We start from the raw sequence: 7,817 nt of genomic DNA on the forward strand, positions 1-7,817 counted from the left end.
CCACACTAGCTGAATTTGTTTCCCTTTTATTTCTGCAACTTCTCCAACTCTTCATTTCTGCAGAATTTTGCACAAGCTTCTAAGATAATTTCAGTTTGTAACATAGAGATTACAGCTTCACCAAGAGTTGCATTTAGCATAGACTCCATACAAAATTAAGTTTCAATTTCTGTCCTTCAAAACCAACAAGTAATCTAGCATTTCCTTAATTCTGTAACCTCTGTACACTTCTGTTTTTACAGCAAAAAACTCCTTTTGTTTTCATTTGTTTCATTCGAAAGCTTAACTTGTGATCCTTGAATGAGTTTCAGTAAACAACTCGAATCCATCTCTATTTGATACAATCGTAATACACTCAACATCTTAGGAAGGTTCTGAATGTTGAAATTTTGTTTGCAGAGCTGTGAATTGATGAAACTAGAAAACAGGATTTAACCTTAAAGATGTATCAATGTGTATCAAAATTGTATCAAATTCCAAATTCCAAACTATTGGAGCTTGCTCTTTCCATGAATAAACTCAAAGAATGATTCGATTTAGCATTCAATCCAATGAACCCTCCATTCACCACTTCCTTGTACATGAGAAGTATTAACCATGTAGGCACAAGAATTCTACAAAAATATCCCTTGTCTTCATTTTTGTTTCTTATATAAAACCATTTCCTGAATTGTAATTTGTGCAAACTCCATACAGCTACCACTAAATTCCAATGCACTCTAACTTAACTTTGAACATCCAAAATTCCGGTCATGAGAAAATGCATCCAAACATCCAAACACATCAACCTCAAAATTCCCAATCTCCGTGAACTTCAATGATAAACAAACCTCCCCCACACTCAAAACTTCTCATCCATCCAAGGCAATCTAACTCATCAAGTATTCATCCAAACCTCTCAATAAAAGAATTACAAGCAAAGGTGATCAAAAGTTAGAATGCTTGATGCAAATGCTTAAAGAAAATTGTGAGGAAAGGAATTGGAAATTACGAGGGAACAAATGACAAATATCCTTTATTTCCATGCACACAAATGCTATTGTGACTTTAAATAGAAACTAAGCAAGTTCTAGAGTTTAATTTGCTATGAGTGCATGCCACACAAAATAAAATAGTGTTTAGGTTTAAAGTGGTCCTCTCTAGGTATTATTTAAGCAATCATGCCTAATTGATCAAATTGGAATCCACCACCAAATTAACCAATAACATGCAAGAAAAGTATCCAATCATGTTAAATGACCTAAAATTGATGATCAAATTTAAGAAACTTTTACCATCTCAAAAGTATTACTAAACAATTCCCATGGAGGATTTTATTCACTAACATGCTATGTAAACTAATCAAAATGCAAAGTATGAAAGCAAATGTAGAAACAAAATGTGAAATGCAAAGTATGAAACTAAAGAGATGCATAAAAAGAATTTATTAACAAAGCATGAATTAAAATGTAAAAGAAACGAAATTAGAACTAACTCCCCTTTAATTCCGGCGGTCGAAGAAGATTTAGCAACAAAATCCACACCGGAAATGGAGTATCTTTGTTTGCGATTAACTTCTTTTTATTGACCCTTTTCCATTACAAATTCTCTCTGGAGGTCTAAGGCGGTTCAGTGTAAGCATCCACTCCGGAAGCTTATGTTCTCCTACAACATCAATCAAAGAAAATGTCTCCCACACGCATGTGGGGTAAAAAGAAGATAGGAGAATATTAGTGTGGGTAAAATATGTATCAAGAAATGAATCACATTTAATAAAGTCAATAATTGGTACCTCAATGAAATTTTTTGATAAATCACAAGAAAAACTCACCTTCTCATGTTGAAAGGTACCTGGAGTGGTGATTGTTACATCCTTTTCATCATTATATAGCTCAAGCTCTTGTTCTTGTGAATGTTCATCCTCATGTAGTGATTCTTGGGTGCTTGGCTGCATAACACAAGTCCCTACACTTACATCTTCAGCTCTTGGTGATTCTTGAGGTAATGCTTCCAGTAAACATTCCCCTACACTTAAATAATCTTCAACAACATATTCAGAACCTGAATCACTATCAACATCTTCAACAACAATATCAGTAGGATAAGAAATTTGCATAATTACATAATCATCACAAAGAATACTAGAAAAATCATGTGAATTAATGGAAGTAGGGTCAGGCCTGACAGAATCGCTACTTTCCATCTCTCCACTGGAGTTTTGTGCTTGCGGTTGATTAATAGATGATGCAATTTGATCTAACTGAATCTGTAAGTTCTGTATCCTTGAAAATTGTTGCTCTTGATGTTTGATCATTTGTTGCATCATCTCCCTGAGTTTCCATGTTGACTCATCCATCCGAGGATCGTTTTGTTGAAAAGGTTGTGGCATAAAATTTGTTGAAACTTCTTCAAATCCATATGAACTCTGATAAGCTAGATATGGCTCAATACATTGTCCTTGTGCACTTTCATACCTGAAACATGAATTATCCACCCAATTAGAATTAAACCCATTTGAAAATGACTCATACCTATTTTGTTGATCCATGTTTGGGTAAATTTGATACTCAGGCTGAAAATATTGATTTCCCATTCCACCTCCAAAATTTTGAAAATATAGATTCATGCTTCTGAAATCTCCTGTTCTTCTTCACTACAACACTAAAACTCAATGTTAGAAGACTCTAGAGCATAAAGTTTCAAACACATGAAAACATAAACAGTAAAAGCACTTAAAAATTCAAGAATAAACCAACATGAAATTACAAAGAGAAATAAGCAATCAAATCAATCAAGATGTTAACAAAATAAACTCACTCAATGATCAATCTAAAATAAACACACACTACTAGTTAGTTGCTCCCCGGCAACGGCGCCAAAATTTGGTGTCGGCCTTTTTGTATGTCACAAGGCGCATCAAATTAATAAAGATTGGAAACTCACTAAAATTAAGACACGCGTCGTAGTAAGGAGTCCCAAGTCGTATTTTTCCAAAGAGCACCAGTAAGTGTGTATGAATTCTAGAATTGGTTCCATTCAAAATCTAATTCCAACTAGGTCAAGAATAGCATCAAAGAGAATTCATTCTCATCTAAACATGATCCATTTCCTCCTCATCAAATAGGCCACAGTTAAATTCAGATTTACGCATCATTTAGTCAAATGAATCAATCACTATATATCCAATTAACAATCACAGAACTTAAGATACAATAACTGAAATAAGAAATCAACATTTAAAGCTTGAAACCAAACAATTCTTGCATGAATCGAGCTAACATTCAACTCTGAATCACACTCATAGATCAATAATTCATTCGCTCCTCAAATTTGCATCATTGAAACTAATCCATTAATTAGCAAAACTTCAATTCATAACCTCAATCAAGAATGTTAACAGAGGTATCAATGTTAAGACTAAGTGATTCTTTCATCATTTGATGCTCAATCTCTATCACAACAAATCCAAGTTTAGAACAAAGATTTTCTGAATTGAAGACTAAAAACTAAAGGAATTGCAGAAAACATGACTGTAACTGTAAACTAGGTTAGTAGCTAAACAGGGTTTGAATTGCAAACAATCAAAGAAAGCAACTATCAAAACTGAAACAAAATCTGAATTGCAAGGTAAAGGAAATCAGATTTGATGATCTGAGCTAGTTTGAGAACAATTAAAGACAAGAACAAGGAAATCTAAACCCTAGCATTCCACAAACCAAAATCCCGAACTCAACTTCTCCAATCTGCTGTGAAACGACAGAAATGCTCTCGGGACCCCTATAAGCATTCAACAACAATCCCTAAGCTTACAGATATTACCAGGTGATGATCACAGCATCTTGGAAACCTCCCTTCAGCTCACATCCCTCTGATAACCTCATCAACCGAAGAAAAAGAGTTCAGGTTCTGAAAATTTGCAAACCAGATCAATCGGCCAAATCGACCCAGGTTCGCTGCGGCATGGCAATCGGAAAATGTCCAGAAGCATCTGAGAAACCTCTCTTCAAGCTCTGATGGAAGCGAATAACGCCGATCGGGAGACCTCCTGAACCAGGTATGCGGCGGTGAAACAGAGCCCAAATCGCAATCAGGAAACCTCCTTCAATGCTCTCTGGTCACCGGGAGATGAACACCAGCAGCTCGGGATCGCAGTCGTTGAAGAAGAAGAAGAATCGGATCTGGATTGTGGAATGGGAGCTGCGGCTTCGCGGAGACGAAGAAGACGGCACTGTAGCACAAAATCGCGAACCGAGCTCACTGGAAAACACTGTAGCTTCTGCGTTTTAAATCATCTTCAATCTGATCGGACGGCTGAGACTAATTTGAGGCTTGATCAATGGCTGGATCAACTCAGATCTGGATCAAAACCCTTGGATCTTCATCAATAGACGAGATCTGCTCCTCATTAGGTCGGATGGATCAGATCCTTGACGGATGGTCCAGATCTCTCAAATCCTCAACGAACGGTCCATAATGTTCCAAGGTTTGATCGCCTCGTTTAGCCCTTGATTCGAGCTCAAATGCGGCCTGATCTGATCGGGTCCATGACCCTTTTGATGCCTACAAAATAAGAATCAAATATTAGCACCAAATTCCATGAAAATTAGCTAATTTATAATTAGGTCCAAAATCAAATGCAATATTGAGATATGATGCTAATGTGATATTAAACTATGAATAAACCAATAAAAGCATGCATTATGATTCAAAATAATATAGCCAAAATCATGGTTATCAAGGTGTGTGTGTGTGTGTGCGTGAATCCTTGGACTAGTCACCTCCTTTGGAGGTGGATACCAAGTAAATCTACTTGTTAGCGTTGTGAGCGTTGTTTCTTGTATATTCCCACTGCACATCTTTGAAGAAACAAGCAACGCCGACCACGAAAATCGCGACGAGCTATTCACCCCCCCTCTAGCTACTTTTCAGTCCCAACAATCTGCACTAAGGGAGTATAGTAGAGGCCTTGGATTGTCTCACTCGCTGAATGTCAGAACGTTCATCTTCAGACAAAGTCAAAAATGGGGTTTGTTTTTGTTGTGTGATGCCGGAACTTGAAAGAACTCCGACTAGAATCCCCCGACCAGGGGGCAATGGCCATCAGTGATGCTCTAAGTTCCTGTCTTCTTCACCATGTCTGGTAGGGAAGCCTGAGTTCTGATGTTGGTGCATGGAGGTGGAAGGACGCCGGAGACGAACTTAAACTCGTTGACCGCAGGGATTTCGTCGCTGCCATCTTCACCGCGTCCGGTAGGGAGCACCGATTGGGATGCGAGAGGGATGAAGAACTCACCAGAGAAACCACTCCTGCTCTACTCAATGGTTGCCGCTACTACACCTCCACCAGAGTGTCGTCATTGTCTTTGCGTGAATCACTCGGGAGAAGAAGGAAAGGGGGCTGTGAGAATCGCTAGGAGAAGAAAATGAAGCCGAATCTAGGCCACCTTGCCCTTGAACTGAATTTTTCCTTTTAAGCTTCTACTAGATTTCCCTTCAACCTAGGGGTGACAATTTTTGACCCGACACGAAAACACGACCTGAACCGAACATGAAAAAAAAATCAGATTAGGGTTGGGTAGTTTCGGGTTCAGGTCAAAATCAGGTCGACCCAATTGACCCAATTAATAAACAGGTTGGGTTCGAGTCAACCCGAAATGACCCAATTACAACCCACGAACCCGTTTATAAATAATTATAAATTTAAACTAAAATTGTAAATTTAAAAAAGTTAAAAAAACCCTAAACATAGAAATGTATTATTGATTGCAATGTTATTATAGTTTATCATTTATGATATGGATTTTCAATTTGTGTAGATAAATGTTATTTTTTATAATTTAATATACAAAGTTTCTTTATTGGATTCGGGTCATGTTCGGGTCAAACTGGTCAAACGGGTTAAACAAGTCAAACGGGTTGGGTTCGAGTAAAGTGCAAATAAACAGATCATGTTCAAGTTGAATAGTTCCAATCTGTTCAAATAGGTTCGAGTAAAGTGCAAATAAACAGATCATGTTCACGGGGAATCCCCTTATCGATCGGCTGATCGATTGGGCATGATCCAATCTATCGGTGGATCGATCCAGATCTGCTGGATCGATCGGCTGATCAATCCAGATCTTGGTTTTTGCCCAAAACCAAGTCCAAAACCCCCTAAACCAACATCCAGTCAACCATGACTTGTTGGCACATAAAACCTAGCATCCGGTCACCCTTGGCCAACTAGGACTCTCTCACCAAGTGTCTGATCAACCCCTTTAACCCACTTGAACTTTCCTCCTCTTGCCAAGTATCCAGTCAATCCCTTTGACCTACTTGGACTTTCACCAGATGTCTGGTCAACCTTGACCCATCTGGATTTCCCCGTGCCTGGCTTCACTCACCAGGACTTCCCTTCTGTCTAGCTTCACTCACTAGGACTTCTCTTCTGCCTGGCTTCACTCACCAGGACTTCCTTTGCCTAACCTCCAAGTTAGGACTTTCACCTGGCTTCACTCACCAGGATTTTCCTTCTGCCTGTCTTCACTCACCAGGACTTTCCTTTTGCCTGGCTTCACTCATCAGGTCTTTCCTCTGCCTGGCTTTACTCGCCAAGACTTTCACCCAGCTTCACTCACTAGGATTTTCCTCTACCTGACTTCACTTATCAATTGGAATAGTTCAGGTTAGGTTCAGGTTGTCATTTGTCAATCTGTCAACCTGCCAACCCGAACCCGTCAACCAAAACCCGAATCGAATTGCCACCCCTACTTCAACCTGCCTGAACCAAACTAAACCAATTGATTAGGGTTCTTTGTGGGATTCTGCAATTGAGCTCCTAAATTGAGCTTGAAATTGGTTCTGTTTATCTTAATCTTTTTTTAAACCAATAAAATGAATATAGAATCAAAAATTTTATGTAAAATGTATAATTATATAAATAGACAATTTGATAAGAATGAAATTTATGAGGTAAAATTTTAATTGAAGAATTTTTAAAATTAATTATTTCAATTATATTACTGATCTGTCATTTTTTTTTTAACTTTTCAAAGTAGGGTTGAATGATTCAAGATATATGAAAATAAGAGTAGAAAAAGTTAAAATTTTTTGATAATAATTTTCTAAAATTAAATTATTTAAATTTTGAAAACTTTTAAAAATATGACATATTTAGATTTATTTTCAGAATTAAAAGTTTTAAAATTAATAATAAATCCAAATAAAAAAAAATCCTAAATCTTAGTGTATCCACGGTGGCAAATAAAGACTTATTTATATTTAACAATATCTAATAAGATTAAAAAATTATGGTAATTTTATTAATTGAAAGAAATATATTATCAAAATTTGAATCTAAAAACGTAATTAGTAATTTTGCATTTCAAAAAAGTTAGAAAACTAAATTTTCTATAAAAAAATTATTTTTAAAAATTAATATTTATTTTTAATATATATATATATATATATATATATATATATATATATATATATATATATATATATAAGGTCCAATTGTTTTTTCTTGGGGCCTCAAAAATAGTTGATTAAAAATTTAATAATAAAGAATGATTTATCTTTAAATTTTATGTAGCTTAAAAAATAAAGACTAATAATTTATGTTAGATTACAACTTACAAGACTTCAATTATATTTAGTTGGTTGCTAGTCTAATGTTTTTGAATGGAAGAAGTTTTCATCTAAGAACCATAAAACCTACGTTCATCTATATTAGACTCAACATATTTAAGATTTCATTTAACAATCCTGAAATCTTCATTCATTGTATATACGACATGACACATCATATCTAGTAATCTAGATCTTCATCTTTGCCCTCGAGAAGAACAGTGTAATTT

The sequence above is a fragment of the Zingiber officinale genome, chromosome 5A (genome assembly GCF_018446385.1).
Source record: "Zingiber officinale cultivar Zhangliang chromosome 5A, Zo_v1.1, whole genome shotgun sequence".
Lineage (NCBI taxonomy): Eukaryota > Viridiplantae > Streptophyta > Magnoliopsida > Zingiberales > Zingiberaceae > Zingiber > Zingiber officinale.